The 20,753-nt window shown below is 39.1% G+C and overlaps 2 long non-coding RNA genes across 3 annotated transcripts in view; one reads left to right on the top strand and one right to left on the bottom strand.

Annotated features, from left to right (window-relative positions):
• Positions 1-1,125: 1,125 nt before the first annotated feature.
• Positions 1,126-20,753, bottom strand: part of LOC123382860 — a 50,511-nt gene continuing 30,883 nt past the window's right edge. The window contains exons 3-4 of one of the 2 annotated variants that reach the window (XR_006591948.1): positions 6,987-7,104; positions 4,810-4,996 (exon numbers count right to left, since the gene is read on the bottom strand). This is a non-coding gene — a long non-coding RNA (uncharacterized LOC123382860). Of the gene's footprint in view, positions 4,997-6,986; positions 7,105-20,753 lie in introns of both variants that reach the window. The other variant, XR_006591947.1, reaches the window with a different exon arrangement.
• Positions 4,933-10,773, top strand: LOC109495678. The gene is made up of 5 exons (XR_006591950.1): positions 4,933-6,346; positions 7,253-7,384; positions 7,642-7,710; positions 7,833-7,929; positions 10,555-10,773. It is a non-coding gene; the product is annotated as an uncharacterized LOC109495678 (long non-coding RNA).

Genomic DNA, 20,753 nt, shown 5'->3' with positions numbered 1-20,753 from the left:
AAATTTGGTAACATGATGTTATGTTAGAAGGTACCAACCCCCAGCCAGGAATATAAACCTCAAAAGAGATAATTATGGATATCACCAGAAAAGCCTGAAGATCACATCCCTGGGCATTTCCACAGCTATTCACAAACAGAAAGATTTTCATCAGGATAATTATTATGAACAAGACCCTTATCTTCATGTGATGGGAGATTAATTGGGATCTAAGAATGGTCAGAGGGAAATAAGGTGGTCCAAAAGGCATTGCCCAGTGTGGTAATATCTAAACAACCAAATGCCTAAGGTGTGGTAATATGTGTGCAAAGATATTCAGGGATGCCCAGAATTCCAGATAGTGTTTGATTGTTTAAGCTTTCATTTTAGAAACCAGCCCAGGATTAGACAGCCTTGGGAGTCCAAAGTTTTGGTTAAACATATTATTCATAAAAGGGTAATACTAAGTTATCAAAGGTATCAGAAGGCTTGGTGCATAATGGGTCAATGTCTCAAATGGAGACATCCAAAGGGCTTGGCCTAATGGAGATGGATAGTTGAAAAAAAATTATATTGGACAGGTAGATGATATATAATTTGTATAGAGGTAATTCTAGGAAAAGAGTGGAGTGGGTTTCCATCTTTTGCTAATGAAAGTTCTATTAATGCAGGAGGTGGACTTTAAGTTTTTAATTCCTGTTAACATACAGTGTTTTAATAGTTTCAGGTGTACAGTTGAGTGATTCAACAATTCTATACATTACTCAGTGTTCATCAAGTGTCCTCTTTAATTCTATCACCTATTTCACCCATTCCCCCAACCACCTCCCCTCTGGTAACCATCAGTGTTCTTTATAGATAAATCTGTTTCTTGGTTTATCTTTTTTCCCCCCTTTTTTTCTTAAATTCCATATATGAGTGAAACCATATGGTGTTTGTCTTTCTCTGACTTATTTCACTTAGGATTATACTCTCTAGCTACATCCATGTCATTGCAAATGGCAAGATTTCATCCTTTTTTATGGCTGAGTAATATTCCATTGTGTATATATACCATATTTTCTTTACCCATTCATCAATCCAGGGACACAGGCTGCCTCCATAGTTTGGCTATTGTAAATAATGCTGCAATAAACAGAGGGGTGCTTATATCCCTTTGAATTAATGTTTTTGTAGTCTTTGGGTAAATACCCAGTAGTGCGATTATGGGATCATAGGTAGTTCTATTTTTAACTTTTTAAGGAACCTCCATACTGTTTTCCACATTGGCTGTACCAAGTTTACATTCAAGGTTGTCTCTAGTTTGGGAGAATAAGCATGAAACATGGAGGCTTTCCTTGAGGCAAGAATATCCTGACAAAATAAGTGTTAGAGACAGTGTTTTGTAGTAACTAATGGAAATATTTGGGACCATGGAGAAACTGTATATAGGTAACATTATGAGATAATCATTATCAGTAAAGGACCCTGTAGGTAAAGGTTTCAGAAGTAGCAAGGGATTGAGACATATGAATTATAGCATTGTTCTTCCAATTGAAAATGGTGATGAGAAGGAAGAGAAATATTAATAAACTCATAAGCCTCATGAGAATTGGTGTGATGGACCTTGTTAACATAATAGTGGCCTGGTCCTTAGTCTTTGGAGAGCAGTCTACACAGACATCATCTTCTTTTTCCAAGAAAGGGTTAGTTTAAGGTCTCTGGTGGGTAGCCCAGTTAGATGTTGAAGACTTTTTAAAATAGGAAACATATATCCATGAGTCTATGTCTTCTAATTTAGCAGCATAAGGATTAGTCAATAATAGCTGGTATGATCCTCCACATCTTGCTGGAGGGAATCTTTATGGAGGTGTCTTTTCCAATAAACCATGTCTCTGGGTTGAAGGCCATGATGTTTGAGGTCTTCATCTCCTGGAGCATGCTGCAGAAAGACTGTTCTACTAATTTTTCATTTCCTTATAGGGTCTGAATTAATCCCTTACAGTAAATCATCATCTCACCTTCAGGTAATCTGGGTTCACATACACCTTGATCTATTCTCATTGCTCTTCCAAATATTATTTCAAAGGGAGAGAGTTATGTCACCCATAGGGAATGGATCTAAGAGTCAATAGTCCCAAGGGAAGAGCTCTTGGCCATGGCAGGTGGAAAGATTCCATAAGTTTTGCCAACTGAATTTTTATAATGCCCTTGGTACATTCTACAAGGCCGGATGATTGAGGATGATGGGCACACTCAAAATGTTGCATAAGTGGTCAAATGTGGCAAATGACCTATAAGATCTGTCCAGTGAAATGGATTCCTCAGTCACTATGAAGTTCTGGGGGCATTCCCCAATTTGGAATAATCTTTTCTAGTGACATTTTTCCTACTGCTAAGGCTATAGCTCTGTGGCAAGGAGAGGCTTCTACCCAGTGAGAAAATATACAAACCATTACGAAAACATATTTATATTGCTGAGATGGTGGCAGCTAGATAAGATCCAATTGCCATATCTCAAAGAGACCGGGAGGGAAAATGTCCTTTTGAACTATGAAGATGTTTTCCGGGGGTATGTTTAGGGCAAATCTGACATTTTTCATAAGTTTGAGAGGATACTTTTGAAAATGGTTTCCAAAAGTATTGCTTTCCCCAAAGACCACCTTGTCAGTATTCCAATGAGTTAAATTCATAAATATAATTAAAAATTTGTTTCTGGACATAATCAGAGAGGACTGGTCTATCATTCGACCCATACCAAATATTTCATTGAGAGTCAAATTGGCAGCCTTGGTCAGACCAAGTTTTTTTGATCCCTTCCTGAGGCAAATTCTTGGGTGTTATAAGTATTTAAGATTTTTTGTTAAAGTCAGTAGCAAGTGGGAATTCAAAAAATGGCTTAAATTTTTTAAAGGCAGCCTGTTTGGCAGCTGCACCAGCCAAATGATTCCCTTTTGTTTCCTTGGTGTTTGCCATTGAATAGCCAGGATTTTCATAATAGCCAAAGACGTAGGCCCTTGAAATAGCAATATAACAGTTCTAAGACATAAGAACTATTTTTAATCTGTTGCCCAATAGAAGTTAAAACCCTCTTTGTTCCCAGAACATACCAAAACATGTGCTACACCAACAGCACAGCAACGATTGGTGTAAATGTTAATGGTCTGTCCTTCTGCCAAAAGGCAGGCTTGGATTAAGGCAAATGATTCAGCTTGTTGAGCTAAGATGACTTAGCTGATGAGCTAAGCAGACTGTGATAGGTCTGCTTCAGTGTTTTCAGTTAAGGAGACAACCTCAAAGCCAGCTTGATAGTTTTTTAAGAGCCATCAGTAAACTAGACTGTCTGCATTTTCAAATGGCATTTCCTGTAAATCTGATTGTGGTATGAGAAGTCTGTTAGATACAGTCCTAGGAGTTTCAGCAGAGGGTAAAGGCAGCCGGGTAGCAGGATTTAAGGAATTATAGCATGTGACAGTAACATTTGGGGGTGATAGAGAACTTTACAAGAGTTTAATCTGCTAGAAGATAAATGTTGAGTAGGATAAGAATTGAGAAAGGGGGAACATAATGGGGAACCCTTGGTGACTTCTTCTCCAAGTAATTCAGCACCTACAGCTTTGGCTTTCATGCAGGGTGGCAGTCCATTGGCTACAGGATCCAACTGTTGGCTATAATAGCCAACAGGCCTGTGTTTGTCCCCATGTCACTGGGTTAGAATGGCAAGGGCATTCCAAAACTGGTGGATTCGAGGGGCTTTTAGTTTCATGAGGACTTCTTGACTTTCTTTGTTCCACGTAAGGGCATCAGGTTGGTTGGAGTTGAGGGAATAAAGTCGTTAAGCCAAGGCTAAAAAGTTGGGTTCCCAGTTTCTACAGTATCCAGCTAAGCCCCCAAAACCCTGTAGTTGGTATTCGGTTTTTGAGGGGGGGAAGGACAATATTCCCTGGACTCCAGCTGGATCAGGGAGCAACACTTGATTTGAAATAAGGTGTCCCAAGTATTTAACCCAGGGCAAAACAAAATTGTAATTATTCTTTAGACACCTTATGTCCCTTTTTAGCCAGTGATGAAGGTTGTATTTAGTATAGGCCTCTTGGGAAGGAGAACATAAGAGGACATATTGTAACAGGGGAGAGCCTTCAGAGATTTCTATGAAATGTCTACTTTTAGCATTTGAGAAAAATAAGCAGGGCTTTCAGTTTATCCCTGTGGCATGACAGTCCATGCATATTGTTGTCCTTCCCAGGTGAAGGTAAACAAGAATTGACTTTCAGGATCAACAGGTATGCTAAAGAAGGCACTGCAAATGTCTGTAATAGTAAAGGTATTGCTATTAAAGGAGTGGCTATGAGCAAGGTGTGAGGGCTCGGTACTACAGGGTGCCAAGGGATAATAATATTGATTTCTCTGAGGACCCATACAAACCTCCATCACCTCCCATGTGGTCTATAGACAGGGAGGATAGGGGTGTTACAGCAACTAATACAGGGGACAAATTAAGCCTTTTCGTAAGTAATCCTTAATGATAGGCTTAATTGATTGGTGCCGGTATAGCTACAATTCCAGTAATCTATAGGTGATGGGTTGCTAGAGCTAGTATTAAGTAGGAAGTCCATTTAAACATGCAACAAATTTTGACTTTTAGCTGAGAATTTGAGACCAAAGACACATAGTCTTAATTCCTCGATGTCCCACTGGCTCTATTTTTTTTTTAATTTTTTTTTTAACGTTTATTTATTTTTGAGACAGAGACAGAGCATGAACGGGGGAGGGTCAGAGCGAGGGAGACACAGAATCTGAAACAGGCTCCAGGCTCTGAGCTGTCAGCACAGAGCCCGACGCGGGGCTCGAACTCACGGACCGCGAGATCATGACCTGAGCCGAAGTTGGCCGCTTAACTGACTGAGCCACCCAGGCGCCCCCTGGCTCTATTTTTAACAACCCTTTCAGTGATGCTTATTCCATCTTCTCTTAATCATACTATTCTTCCAGGCAAGGGGAGGTGAAAGGATAAAGTCCAGATTTAGTTCAGGTATACCTTTTGTTAAAAAAAGAAAAAAAAAAAAAACTTGAGTGAGTAAATGTGAAGATCTATTTGGCTTATTAAGGGATTAATGAATCTGGCAACATCCCATCAAGCAAGTAGAGAGATGCCCTGAGAAGTTATACAAAAGGGAAAGTTTTTATAGGTAGGAGCATGGGGCGATGAAGCTGTTAGCAGAAATAAGAATTGTTTCAGGCCAGGACATCCTTTTTTTTTTTTTTTTTTTTAGGTGTGAAGGGATGAGCAGGGTTGTTTTTAATCATGAAGATCACCTCACTACTGCTGATCAGTAGTTTGGGATTGATTTTTAAAAGGTCACATCCATGGAGTAGGTTGAAACTGTAAGTCTTGTTTTGTTCATGTGAGGAGCAAAGGACTCCGTTTGGGACTTGTTTCTCTGACACTTTATAGGAATTGGTACTGAGGAGAGACAGTTTAACCAACCTGGAGCTGAAGCCCAGCTGCCAGCACAAAAGTCCTGTGTCGTTGCCTGGAGCATGTTGCTAGGGAACGAGGGCACTGGTGTCGAGGGACAAAGATGATCTTTGCAGAGATGCTGCAGGGCTTTTGCCACTGACGGTAAAAGAGTGGTCTTTACCAGGGCAGGAGCTAAGTGCCCCAAGTTCTTCAAGAACTATTTCAGATGAGCAAATGTTGCCTTGCCCAGACCAAACACTCTCAGTTCTTGCAAACTCTTAGTATTTATGGTCAGATTTCCCCTTGACTTAGTTGCTTCTCTGTATGTCTTTAATGATAAGCCCCCAGCAGGGCCTTCAGCAGCTGAGCGACTGACTTCTCATGGGCAAGAACAAATAGAAGAATGAAGGATGTCATCATCTTATCAAAACAACCCCTGAAAACATTTTTTTTTTTGTCTTTGTCATAAGTGGCTTTGAAATCACATCAAACTAATACACAACTGTAAAGCTGAAGGAATCTGGACTGCCTTGCCAGGAAGGGACAGGCTCGCTGGCCAGGGTAGCCTGGAGTCTTGGTAAACCCAGGACGCCAGCAGGCAACCAGCCTAAAATGGGGACTGTTGCCAGTTTAAAAACTATTGCCACCTCAGAAAGATTTACAGGGAGTGGGCTTTCTTCATTCTGGAGGCCGCGCACGTGGCTAGGAACCAGTCCCAGCACCACAGGCTTGGAGGGCCTCAGCTTCCCGAGGCCAGAGTTTGTTTGTTTGTTTGTTTTGTTTTGTTTTCTCTATTAATCTGTTCAATGCTAATTTAATTCTCAGGCCAGCTAGAAGAACCTTGAAGGATAAATTGAAATTTCTCCTGCCCAACAGATACAAGGTGTTTACTGAGCATGAATGAGAGGCTCCGTTCAGGGTACACAGGTAACTAGAACAGGGCAAGTTCTTGAGAGGCTAGGTCGCTGGGAAGGCCTGTTGGGGGTACAAAGTATCTGCCTAATTCCAAGGTCTAACCTACATAAATGTGCACATTTTCCCTGAAGGCAAAGCTGCAGGAAACTGGATGGCCTTGTCAAGGTGAGGCCTGGCCAAAAAGAAACAACCGGGAGCCTTGATTACTGGTTCCTGTTGGGGCAAGACAGTCTAGTTTCCTCCAGTGATGACTTCAGGGGAAATATGTACTTTTGTTTACATTGGGGCTTGGAATGAGGCAGATGCCATGGACCCCCTAAGAGCCCGCTCTTGAGACCTGGATTGTCTCAACATAGTCCAGACCATTTGCTTCTCTGACCTGTATGGTGGGAGCATGTGCAGTAGGCACCCCATTAGCCAGGTGTGGGTGACTAATACAGCCTCTAGGATGAAGGAATCCCACTGAAAATCTTTCTGGGGCAGCTGCTTTTAAAATGGTGACAATACCCATTTGGCCTGGCTTGCCTGATGGGGTCCTGGGTTTATCAGTGTGGGGTGGACCAGGGCCACCCAAAATGTTCCATAATAGCATATTAAGTAACTTTAATTCAAAATAATTAAGAAAGGTCCAGTGCAGGAAGGACATACTGACCCTCCTTCGTCTCCAGAAAATAGTAAATAAATCTTCCGTATGAATGATACCCTTCTTGTACCAAGAGGTAGAGAGACATCCTTGTGGTCAGAGACGAGGAATTCCAACCTGAAGAAACCTATAGTAACAAAACCTTGTTACTTTTACTAATCTACTCCAGCCCAAATTCTTTGTATAAAAGCTGCATGTGTTGGGGGCGGGGGGCCTCTATTTTAATATTGGGTTTTTGTGCATACATAATTAAACTTCTTCAATTTAATTCTCAGGCCAGTTAGAAGGACCTTTGAAGGATAAATTAAAATTTTTGCTGCCCAAGCATAGTCCGGGGCAAATGGTAACTAGCTGGACACTGCTACAGCTGAGAAATCCTGAGACATCTGACAAATAGCTGTCAGAAGGTAAGAATCTTAACCACATCAACCCCCAGTCTCTGCCTACACGGTCTAATGTATGTGACAATGGTGAGGGGCCTTTTTCCGTCCCTTTTCAATTTGATCAGCAGGAGAAAATATTTGTGGAACTATTCTCTTGAGCTTAGTGACTCTGGAAAACTTGGCAGAGCACTTTTGGTTTGACAGATTCATTTCCTCCCAGAGACGGTCACTGTTTACCTTCATCTCCTCTTTTTTTTTTTTTTGTCATTTGTCTTAAAAAGGAATTACGTAGGACATAATGCGAACATAAACTCTTCTAAGCCTGCTGTCCAAGCCAGCCTCGCAGACTGGTGAGTTCCCAGTTTTCCTCACGCTGACATCTGTTCGGACAAACTTCGCTGTAGATCCCCTATATAAAATCCAAATAAGGTTTTTTTTCTTTTTGTTTCGTTCTATGTTCTTTTGATTTTAGGACCAGTGAGAATCGTCTCTCATTTCTGCCATCTAGAAGGTGTACTCACCTGAGTGCACCCTGGTGGCCAAACAGACTGGGGTTCCATGATCCACAGGTATGGGAAGCACTCTCCCTGTCCAGCTATGGCAGCTGTCATGGGAGGTTGTCATAACAAAAACCCCTTATGGGCTTTTTCTTAACCTTCTTGCTTGTTAACACTGGAAAAATCCCATTCCAGTAGCACCTGCCTGGGGATACAGATCAGTGGTGCAGACTGGAGGCATGTTTTCATGGGAGACCAGAGATTTGTTTTCACTACACCATTCTTACCACCTGTAGAACAAAGGCTTTTGCCTTCTTAGACTATTTTTGGGAGCAAACGTTTGGATCATGGGGGCTGCATCATCTATGCCCTCTCCAGGGACACTTGTATCCATGGTCTAAACCTGGAAAGTTGTCCCCAGTCTTTCCATAAAAAGGCTTATTGTTTTGAGTCACTATTAAGATTAAGAAGATCCTAATCATCAGAGGCCAGATAATGGATCCTTTATATTGGCTATGTTTGAAAGAAAAAAATTCCTTGTATGGAGTTCCCAGTTCTTACTAGTGTAACGGCTAGCCTTGGGCACTCTCTTTAGAAGATGAAAGAACAAACATTAGATTTAAGGCAAAAATTAATGTCCACCTCCCAGCTAAATTCCCCTTATCAAAATCTGGCCCCATCTGCCTGTTTTAACTTTCCTTTCCTTACATGATTTACAGAAAGCACTCTGGCCTAATCTCTTGGTTCAAAGTGTCAGGTCACTAACATAAATGCTAAAAGCTAGAAAAGAATTTAATGCAAGTTCCCAAAACTAGCATTAAGGCTCACTTTCCTCCTACTTTATGCGGCCTTGTAATCAGGCTCTGCCAGTTTCAGGCATTCTTACACAACGCCCTTTGCAGATGTATCCTAGACCCTGCCTCCACCAAGAAAAAAAAAGGGTTTTTTTTTGTGTTTGTTTCCTGAACAACATACCTTTTAAATTATACTGCCCTTTTATCTCCTCTTTCAGAAGATTCTACCAAATTTAGAGAGGAATTAGAAAGATTAGTAGCCATGTACAACACCCCTCTCACAGAGAAAACAATGACCAAAATTTCTTCTAGGCCCTCCTACAAATGATTAGCAGAAGGCTAATGTTCAGGGACTAACAGAAGCCAGCACTGAATCGTGTACTCAGAAAGAAGGCCTTTGTTAAAATGCTTAATAAAGGCTTTGAGAAAGTCCCTGATAAAACTTTAACTTAAAAAGCAGGTCAGTCCCTTAATATTCAGACTGTAATTCAGTTTCTTCTGGAGAATGAAAAACAATGGTCTCTGTCTTAAAATCTCTACAAAACCAGAAATGCAACTCTACAAACAAATCAAAGCCCATCTATCTTTACCAATCCCCAAACCTCACTTTTTCCCCTCAAAATGCTTATAGATAGTATAAAAGATCAGGATATTTGCCTTTTTAAAGTATGGGACAATTTTGTCCCAATAACAATTACCCCAAAACTCTTAGAAATAAAAACTTGTTGTCTTTCTCAGTCCCTTAAAATTATATAGCATATGGTGTCTTTGAAATGTAAACACAGCCCACAATCACCTAAGACTAAAGGGAAAAAAGAAAAAAGAGGGAAGAGGCCTTTTTAAAACACTAAAAGAGCTCTTGTGCCCAAACTCTACTTCCAAGGACAAATATAAAGCCTTCTCTAAAAACAGTAAAAGACTTTAGCTATGTAAGCAAGTAAACTTAATTTATTCCAACTATTTTGTATGAACCAATGAGTTTTGTATTGTTTTAATATAGAAGCTGTAAGATCTCTGTGTTTGTCTATACGTATGTGAATGTATGTACATTATATAGAAAAAGACAGAGAAATACTATATCTTTATATAGTATTTTCTATTTTTCTATATGTACATGAATGTATGTACATTATAGATACAGTATTTTCTATGTTTCTTTAACAGTATTTTCTATTGTCAAAATTAATTTATAAAAGAGCTCTATTTCATTGGGCTCAAAGAAAATTAAGAGCTTATAAAAATTAAGCGTTCATAAAATTCTCAAATAGAAACTGAATTTCAGGTTGTGATTTGGGAAAATAACAATTGGTTTAATAAAATACACATGGTTTATAGTTATCAGCAATAAAAACTGCCTTGCTTTTCTAAAAGTCAAATAAATTCATGTTATCTATATTTCAAAATTTTTCAAGAAACAACAACAACAACAAAATAGCTTGGGAGAATGACTGGGTTTGTCTGATATATTTAGATTACCCACAAAAACTTCATGACATAATTGTTAAGAAGAAGTAAATTAAATAGATGTAAGCAAGATAAGGGCATTTTAGGGAAACTTTTTGAAGTTTCTCCAAACTGTTTTTTGATAATCTAAAACTTTAAAGTCTTGCTAGGTTAAGTGGTGAGTTGTTAAATACATTGAGTATCTAGATTGTTTCCAAATAAGACAAACCTATGTCTAGAAATTAACATTTTGTTATTTTATCTACTTTTTGCTTACTTAACACAGAGAAACTAAAGATAAAATTTGGGTCTTGTAAGTAAACTTTTGTGCTTTATTGAAAGATTGCACTGTGAAAAAGCACATTTCTAGAAATTGGCAAATTTATGAATACATTTTATAATGTAAAGAATGCTAGTACAACAGTTCACGATTGCTTACTACTTGTTTTTATATCTTTAGCCACACATATTAAAACTTTTAACCCTCAAGAACTTTAAGATCCAGTGAAAACTGAGAAAGAAAATGTCTCCATATGCAAGAAAAATAAGATGTATGCTTTCAGTAAAAGAAGGAATGAGAGAAAAAAAGTAACTTTGTCCTACAGTGAGCCTGGTTATTTATATAGGAAAAACTTAGGACAAAATCTGAATTTTAAAAAAAGTTACAAAAGTTTTGTGAAAAAGGAATTTTTAAAAGGAATGTGAATATGTGGTCAAGATAAAAATAAATTTATTTAAAAATGAGTTTTAATCCTGAAACCCACAGATAACACAATGACTCTAAACCCATATCTTTCAATAATAACACTGAATGTAAATGGACTAAATGCTCCAATCAAAAGACATAGGGTATCAGAATGGATAAAAAGATAAAAAAAATAAAAAAAAAATAAGACCCATCTATTTGCTGTCTACAGGAGACCCATTTTAGACCTGAGGACACCTTCAGATTGAAAGTGAGGGGATGGAGAACTATCTATCATGCTACTGGAAGTCAAAAGAAAGCTGAAGTAGCCATATTTATATCAGACAAACTAGACTTTAAAGGTTGTAACAAGAGATAAAGAAGGGCATTATATAATAGCTACAGGGTATATCCATCAGAAAGAGCTTTTATAAAGCTCAATTATAAATGTCTATGTACCAAATTTGAAAGCACCCAAATATATAAAACAATTAGTCACAAACATAAGCAATCTTACTGGTAAGAATGTGGTAATTTCAGGGGACTTTAATACTGCACTTACAACAATGGACAGATCATCTAGATAGAAAATCAGTAAAGAAACAATTGCCCTGAATGATACACTGGACCAGATGGTCTTGACAAATATACTTAGAACTCTACATCCTAAAGCAGCAGAATATACTTTCTTCTCGAGTGCACATGGAACATTCTCCAAGATAGATCACATACTGGGTAACAAAACAGCCCTCAATAAATATGAAAGAATTGAGATCACACCATGCACACTTTCAGACCACAATGCTATGAAACTTGAAATCAGCCACAGGAAAGTCTGGAAAACCTCCAAAAGCATGGAGGTTAAAGAATGAATGGGTCAACCAGACAATTAGAGAAGAAATTTAAAAATATATGGAAACAAATGAAAATTAAAATGCAACAATCCAAACCCTTTGGGATGCAGCAAAGGCAGTCCTAAGCGGAAAATACATTGCAATCCAGGCCTATCTCCAGAAACAAGAAAAATCCCAAATACAAAACCTAACAGCACACCTAAAGGAACTAGAAGCAGAACAGCAAAGACACCCCAAACCAGCAGCAGAAGAGAAATAATAAAGATCAGATCAGAAATAAACAATATAGAATCCAAAAAACAACAATGAAAAACAAACAGTAGAACAGATCAATGAAACTAAAAGTTGTTTTTTTCAAAAAATAAACAAAATTGATAAACCCCTAGTCAGGCTTCTCGAAAAGAGAGAGGACCCAAATAGACAAAATAACGAATGAAAATGGATTTATTACAACCGATCCCTCAGAAATACAAGCAATTATCAGGGAATACTATGAAAAATTATATGCCAACAAACTGGACAATCTGGGAGAAATGTACAAATTCCTAAATCCCACATACTACTAAAACTGAAACAGGAAGAAATAGAAAATTTGAACAAACCCATAAGTAGTGAAGAAATTGAATCAGTTACCAAAAATCTCCCAACAAATAAGAGTCCTGGACCAGATGGCTTCCCTGGGGCACTCTACCAGATATTTAAAGCAAAGTTAATACCTATCCTTCTCAAGCTGTTCCAAAAAAAAGAAATGTAAGGAAAACTTCCAGACTCATTCCATGAAGCCAGCATTAACCTTGATTCCCAAACCAGACAGAGACTCAACAAAAAAGGGGAACTACAGGCCAATATCCTGGTGAACATGCAAAAATTCTCAACAAAATACTAGCAAATCTAATTCAATAATATATAAAAGGGATTAGTCACCATGAACAAGTGGGATTCATTCCTGGGCTGCAGGGCTGGTTCAATATTCACAAATCAATCAATGTGATACATCACATTACTAAAAGGAAGGATAAGAACCATATGATCCTGTCAATCGATGCAGAAAAAGCATTTGACAAAATAAAACATCCTTTAATAAAAACCCTCAAGAAGGTCAGGATAGAAGGAACATACCTAAACATCATAAAAGCCATAATGAAAAGCCCACAGCTAATATCATCCTCACAGAGATGTCCACTCTCATGACTGTTGTTTAACATAGTGTTAGAAGTCCTAGCATCAGCCATCAGACAACAAAATGAAATAAAAGATTTAAAACTGGCAAAGAAGTCAAACTTTCACTTTTCCCAGACGACATGATACTCGACATGGAAAACCTGACAGACTCCAAAAGTCTGCTAGAACTGATACATGAATTCAGCGAAGTCACAGGGTACAAAATCAATGTACAGAAAGCGGTTGCATTTTTATACACCAATAATGAAGCAACAGAAAGGGAAATAAAGAAACTGATCCCATTTACAATTGCACCAAGAACCATAAAATACCTAGGAATAAACCTAACCAAAGATGTAAAAGATCTGTATGCTGAAAACTATAGAAAGCTTATGAAGGAAATTGAAGAAGATATAAAGAAATGGAAAAACATTCCATGCTCATGGATTGGAAGAATAAATATTGTTAAAATGTTGATACTACCCAAAGCAATCTACACATTTAATGCAATCTCAATCAAAATTGCACTAGCATTCTTCTCAAAACTAGAACATATAATCCTAAAATTTGTATGGAACCATAAAAGACCCTGAAACCAAAGTAATATTGAAGAAGAAAACCAAAGCAGGAGGCATCACAATCCCAGACTTTAGCCTCTACTACAAAGCTGTAATCATCAAGAGAGTATGGGTATTGACACAAAAACAGACACACAGACCAATGGAACAGAGAACCCAGAAATGGACCCACAAATGTATGGCCAACTAATCTTTGACAAAGCAGGAAAGAGTATCCAATGGAAAAAATACAATCTCTTTAACAAATGGTGATGAGAGAACTGGACAGCAACCTGCAGAAAAATAAAACTAGACCACTTCATTACACCATACACAAAAATAAACTCAAAATGGATGAAAGACCTGAATGTGAGACGGGAAATCATTAAAACCCTAGAGGAGAAAGCAGGCAACAACCTCTTTGACCTCAGCTGCAGCAATTTCTTACTCGACACATCTCCAAAGGAAAGGGAATTAAAAGGAAAAATGAACTATTGGGACCTCATCAAGTTAAAAAGCTTCTGCACTGCAAAGGAAGCAATCAACAAAACTAAAAGGCAACCAATGGAATGGGAAAAGATATTTGCAAATGACATATCGGACAAAGGGCTAATATCCAAAATCTATAAAGAACTCGCCAAACTCCACACCTGGAAAACAAATAATCCAGTGAAGAAATGGGCAGAAGACATGAATAGACACTCTTCCAAAGAAGACATCCAGATGGCCAACAGACACATGACATGATGCTTAATGTCACTATCAGGGAAATACAAATCAAAGCCACACTGAGATACTACCTCACACTGTCGGAGTGGCTAAAACGAACAAATCAGGAGACTATAGATGCTGGCGAGGATGTGGAGAAAGGGGAACCCTCTTGCACTGTTGGTGGGAACACACACTGGTACAGCCACTCTGGAAAACAGTGTGGAGGTTCCTCAAAAAATTGAAAATAGAACTACCCTATGACCCAGCAATAGCACTGCTAGGAATTTACCCAAGGGATACAGGAGTGCTGATGCATAGGGGCACTTGTACCCCAATGTTTATAGCAGCACTTTCAACAATAGCCAAATTATGGAAAAAGCCTAAATGTCCATCAACTGATGAATGGATAAAGAAGATGCAGTCTATATACAATGGAATATTTCTTGGCAATGAGAAAGAATGAAATCTTGCCATTTGCAGCAACATGGATAGAACTGGAGGGTATTATGTTAAGTGAAATAAATCAGTCAGAGAAAGACAGATACCATATGTTTTCACTCATATATGGATCTTGAGAAACTTAACGGAAGACCAGGGGGGAGGGTGGGGGGGAGTTACACAGAGGGAGAGAGGCAAACCATAAGAGACTCTTAAATGCAGAGAACAAGCTGAGGGTTAATGGGGGATGGGGGAGAGAGAAAAGTGGGTGATGGGCATTGAGGAGGGCACTTATTGGGATGAGCACTGAGTGTTGTGTGAAAGCCAATTTGACAATAAATTATATTTTAAAAATGAGTTTTAATGTCAAAAGTAAGGTGATGTAAAATTAAATTTTTCTGTTTCTCTCTGTTAAAACAGTTTTCTTGCATTACTGGTCTGCTTTTAACAAGAAATTATAAACAGAAGTTTTTCTTTACCTTTAGTCTACCTAGAAAAATAAAGATTCTATGTTCTGCCTTTATCAAATCTTTGATTACTTATAAAAACAAAAAAACAAAACTAATAGACCACCTAGATAATGGCAAGAGAAACAGAAACATGGTAATGAGGGGAATGTCCCCTCTCCGTGCTGCAAGCTACAGTGGGGAAGGATAGCACTGATGGACTGTGAGTAGATTTGTCTATCTGGGGACACAGAAAAAAAAAAGCAGTTGTTTAAAAGAACAAGTGAAAGAACAACTAGTTTATAAGAGAGCCAGCCCTAGAACCCCACCAAATGGTGAGGGGGGTAGTGAACACTGATTACACTCCCCCTCCATTGTGACAGTGCAGATGAGAACAGAATTCCAGGCACCATAGCTCAATGATACCAAGCCTCTAGCCCATACCAGCTCCAGACACCTTGGGGCACAGAATAAAATCCACAGGTTAAAACAGGAATTAGAGCATAAAGGAACTAGCCCTAGAACCTTACCAAGTGGTGGGAGACTTGCTGGAACTCTCTCCAGGTCAAAGGAGTTGGTGAGCCCAATTTATGTTCCCTCTCCACCTTGATAGCAGAGACAAGACCAAGTTCCAGGTGCTCTTGCCAGAGTACCTTGAGCTTCAGTGAGCCTCAGCCTGTAGCCCACACTAGCCCCAGAACTGTGCATACCAGGACACCTGGGGCAGTGCTCACTACAGCTCCAGCTATCACACTAAGGTGACACAGGCACAAAGCACTCCAAAACACTCCAGGCCCACAAAACTTAGGCTCCAGGTGGCCCCTAGAGCACCATTAGTGCACAGTTCCCTGGGACCTCCTGGATCATGCCTGCTTCAGCTTTAGCCACCCAACTGGGGTGTCCCTATGGAGAGTGCCCTGGGATGTGCTGGCCCGTGTTGGCTTTGGCTCCAGTCAGCCTGCCAAAGTGCCCAGTGGCACCTCAGAGAAGTGAGAACCCAGTAGTACCTCAGCCCATTCCTACTTCATACAGCTATCCTTCCAGGGCACCCACTGTGTGAAGTAACCCAGAATCCCCCAGCCCATACCCACTTCAGCTATCTTATCAGGGAGCCCTTTGCAGGGAGAGCACAAGGACCACACTAGCCTCCACCCACTTTAGTTCAGTTGTTCTGCCAGGGTACCCTTCACACACAAAGCCTTTGAACCACCCTAGACCACAGTTCCTTCAGCTCCAGCCATCCTACCAGGGCAGCCCCAGCATGGAGTGCCCTGAACTGCAGCTCATGTCAACCACAGCCCTAGCCAGCCAGTCACCAGGCACACAAAGTCTACACAGGAGACAACCATACACAACACTATTCCTTCAAGTTTAGGAGAAGTAGTTCCATGTAATTCACAGGAAAAAAAAAGTCAAACAAAATGGGGAGATACAGGAACATGCTTCCAACAAAATAACAAGAAAAAAACTCAGAAACAAGAACTAAATAAAAAACTATAAAAAATAACCAATAAGACATAAAGAATACAATAACTGAGGCTCACCTGGGTGTCTCAGTTGGTTGAGTATCCAACTCTTAATTTCAGCCCGTGACATGATCCCCCAGGTTGTGGGATTGAGTCCCATTTCAGGCCCCACACTGAGCATAAAGCCTGCTTGGGATTCTCTCTCCCTCTGCCCCTCACACCTGCCCATGCTCTCGAAAAGTAAAGTAAAGAAAAGAAAAGAAAAGAAAAGAAAAGAAAAGAAAAGAAAAGAAAAGAAAAGAAAAGAAAAGAAAAGAAAAGAAAAGAAAAGAAAAGAAAAAGATGAGGTGCCTGGGTGGCTCAATCAGTTGAGCGTCTGACTTCAGCTTGGGTCATGGTCTCACAGTTTGTGGATTTGAGCCCCATGTCGGGCTCACTGCTGTCAGAATGGAGCCCACTTTGGATCTTGTGTCCCCCTCTCCCTCTGCCCCTCCCCCTGCTCATGCTTTATCTCAAAAATAAACATCAAAAAAATTTTTAAAAGAATACAATACTTGAAATGAAAAGTGCAATAGAGGGAATCAAAAGTACATTAATAGATGCAGAAGAACAGATCAAATCTGGAAGACAAGGTAATGGAAAGCATCCCAACTGAATAGTGAAACAAACAAAAAATTAATGAGGATAGATTAAGGGATATCTTGGACAACATCAAGTAGAAAATATTTGTATTATAAGGGTTCCAGAGGAGAAGAGAGAGAAAGAGGAAGAAAAGGTATTAGAAGAAGTAACAGCTGAAAACTTTCTTAACCTGGGAAAGGAAACATACATCAAGGTCAGGAAGCACAGAGTTCCTAAAAGACGAACTCAAAGAAGTCCAACCCATGACATATAATAATTAAATATAAAGAGACCATTTAAAAAGCAGCAAGACAGAAGCAAAAAGTTACATACAAGGGAAACCCCATAAGGGTATCAGCTGATTTTACAGCAGAAACTTAACAGACCAGATGGAAATAGCAGGAAATATTCATGGAGCTGAAAGGAAAAAAGACCAATAACCAAGAACACTCTAAATGGAAAGGTTATAATTCACAATGAAAGGTGAGATAGAGTTTCCCAAACGATAGTTAAAGGAGTTCATCACCACAAAACTGGCCTTACAATAAATGTTAAATGTACTTCTTTAGGTGGAAAATAAAATGCCATAATTAGAAGAAAATTATGAATAAAAAATAAAATATAACAGATACATAAAATGTGGAGAGGGAAAGTAAAAAATTCTTTTAGAATGTATTCAAACTTAAGTGACCATCAACTTAATATAGATTGCTATATACTTAGGAAGTTTTATATGAACCTCATGGTAACCACAAATATAAACCTTTAATAGATACACACACAAAGAAATAAAGCCAACAACAACACTACAGAAAGTCATCAGTCATAAGAAAGAAGGGAACAGAGAAGAACTACAAAAACAACAAGAAAACAATGAACAAAATGGAAATACGTACATATGTATTGATAATTATATTAAATATAAGTTATTTTAATGCTTCTATCAAAAAACATAGCTTAGCAGAATGTATAAGAAAATAAGACCTATTGACCTATCTATATGCTTCCTAGAAGAGATTCATTTCAGACCTAAAGACACATACAGACTGAAAGTGAAAGAATGGAAAAAGACATTCCATGCAAATAGAAGCAGAGGGGGAAAAAAAAACATGATAGGAATACCTATATTAGACAAAATAGACTTTAAAACAAACGCTAAAAAAAAAAAGACAAAGAAGTACATTACATAATGATGAAAGGGTCCATCCAACAAGATATAACAATTGTAAATATCTATGAACTCAACATTGGAGCATCTAAATACATAAAGCGAATATTAACAGGGAGGAGGAGTTAAGATGGCAGAGGAGTAGGGAGAGCCCAGGCTTGCCTCATCCCTTGAACACAGCTAGATAAATAACAAATCATTCTTAACACTCAAGAAATCGATCTGAGGACTAAAAGCAAAAATGCACTAAAGGTGAAAAAACAAAACAAAACACCACATTGTGGAAAACAGGAGGTGCAGAGAGTTGATTTGGTGAAGAGAAGAACTCTGTGTGCTGTGATAGAGGAGGAGCCCTGATCACAGAGAGGAGTGAGAGAGAAATAGTGAAAGCACATGCATGGAATTGCATGAGAAAAACTCTTCCTTGGAACCATTGACTGGGAAAGGGAGGGAGGCTAAATACTATAAGATTTTATAAACAGCCAAGTGCAGACTTTGAAGTTTCAGAGGTCTGTGCCATTCACCAGGGTTGTGTCTGGTGGGCTTAGCTATGCTGCTGTGGGGAAGGAGAGCAGACACCCAGGAGCAGGCCGTGTAGTCTGAGGATCCCCTAGGTCACATGAGAAACAGTTCCCCTGCTTAGAGTGCATTTGGGAGAGGTGGCATGGCCTCTCCAGGGCCAAAAGAACTGGTGGGTGCCATTAAGCCACTCTGTTCACTAAAATAGGAATGGGGATGCTGGCTGAGGGCAGCAAGCTTTGGTGCCAGCTTTCTGTTGTGCTTTACCATAAACTCTGAACCACTGAATGGTCATGCTACAGATTTCTGGGACAAGCTGGCATTGGCCACAGTGAGCAAGACCCTCCCCCAGAGGATCAGTATGGTCCATACCACATGAATCTCTAAAATTTGGAGTTCTGAAACCTTGCCTTGCACCAGAGATAAAACACAGGAGTGCCCTCCCATGCTGCCTGACAGGCAGACAGCTCAGACGCAGGCAGGGTGAAGGTGGAGATCTGGTAGAAGCTGGGGACACAAAAGAGTTGATTGATTGCTCTTTTGTGAGGGCTTCCTGAAGAGCAGTGGGTGAGATCTCTCCGCTCTAGGCACGAGAGAGCAGGGTGACACAATTTTCACCCCACCCATCAGCACCGACCAACATCAGTGAGCAAAACAGTGCCACCAAGTGGAGGCTGGAGCTGTCACACCAAGCCTTGCTCCCCATGCCCTAAAGGTGCATCTCCACTAGGGCAAGTCCACCTGAGAATCAATGCAGCATACCCCACCACCAGAAGACCAGCATAAACGCCCCACACACACCCAATCTACTGATCATAGAGTGATACAAAGCTCAGCTCTAGGGGAAATAGAATCCAGCTTCCTTTGTTGCTGTTGTCTTTTACCCCACCCTCCCTTGGGATACAGAAAACAATTTGTTTTTATTTTTGATTTTTAAAATTTTTCATATATATATATACATATATATATACATATACACATATATACGTATGTGTATACATATATATGTATATATATGTATATATATATGTGTATATATATATATATAGCTTCTTTTAACAAGCAAAACAAGACACACCTAAGATCTAGCTTCCTTTTTTGTTTTTTTTTTTACCTTGACAATATGAAAAGGTGGAGGAATTCACTCAAAAAGAAAGAACAGGAAGCAGTAATGGTCAGGGAATTAATCAATACAGATAAAAGTAAGATGTATGAACTAGAATTGAAAACAATTATAAGGCTGCCAGCTGGGCTAAGCATAGAAGAAACTAGGGAATCCCTTACTGCAAGATAAAAGAACTAAAATCTAGTTAGGCCAAAATTAAAAATACCATAACTGAGATGCAAACTCAACTGGATTCCATGACAACAGGATGGATGAAGTAGAGGAATTAAATAGTGATATAGAAGATAAAATTGTGGGAAATAATGAAACTGAAAAGAAGAAGGAAACAAAAGTATTAGATCATGAATGTAGACTTAGGGAACTCAGCAACTCCTTAAAGCATAACAACATTCATATCATAGGAGTCCCAGAAGAGAAAGAGAGATAAAAACAGGAAGATTTACTTGAGGAAATTATAGCTGAAAACTTCTCTAATCTAGGAAAGGACACAGAAATCAAAATCCAAGAGGCACAGAGAACTTCCATTAAATTCAACAAAATCATGGTAAATTCACAAAATACACAGACAAGGAAATAATCCTAGAAGTCCTTCACCTACAAGGAAAGACAGATCAGGTTTGCAGATTTGTCCACAGAAACTTGGCAGTCCAAAAGGGAATGAATGGCAGGATATATTCAACATGCTGAATGGGAAAAATATACAGCCAAGAATACTTTATTCAGCAAGACTGTTTTTCAGAACAGAAGGAGAGATAAAGAGTTTCCCAGACAAACAAAAACTAAAGGAGTTCATGACCACTAAACCAGCCCTGCAAGAAATTTTAAAGGAGACTCTCTGGGTGAAAAAAAAAAAAATCAAAAGCAACAAAGACTGGAAAAGAAGAGAGAACATCAAGAGAAACACCAA

Source organism: Felis catus, chromosome F1, assembly GCF_018350175.1.
Source record: "Felis catus isolate Fca126 chromosome F1, F.catus_Fca126_mat1.0, whole genome shotgun sequence".
Lineage (NCBI taxonomy): Eukaryota > Metazoa > Chordata > Mammalia > Carnivora > Felidae > Felis > Felis catus.
Note: the sequence above shows the minus strand (reverse complement) of the source record. Positions and strands in the feature narration are given on the sequence as shown.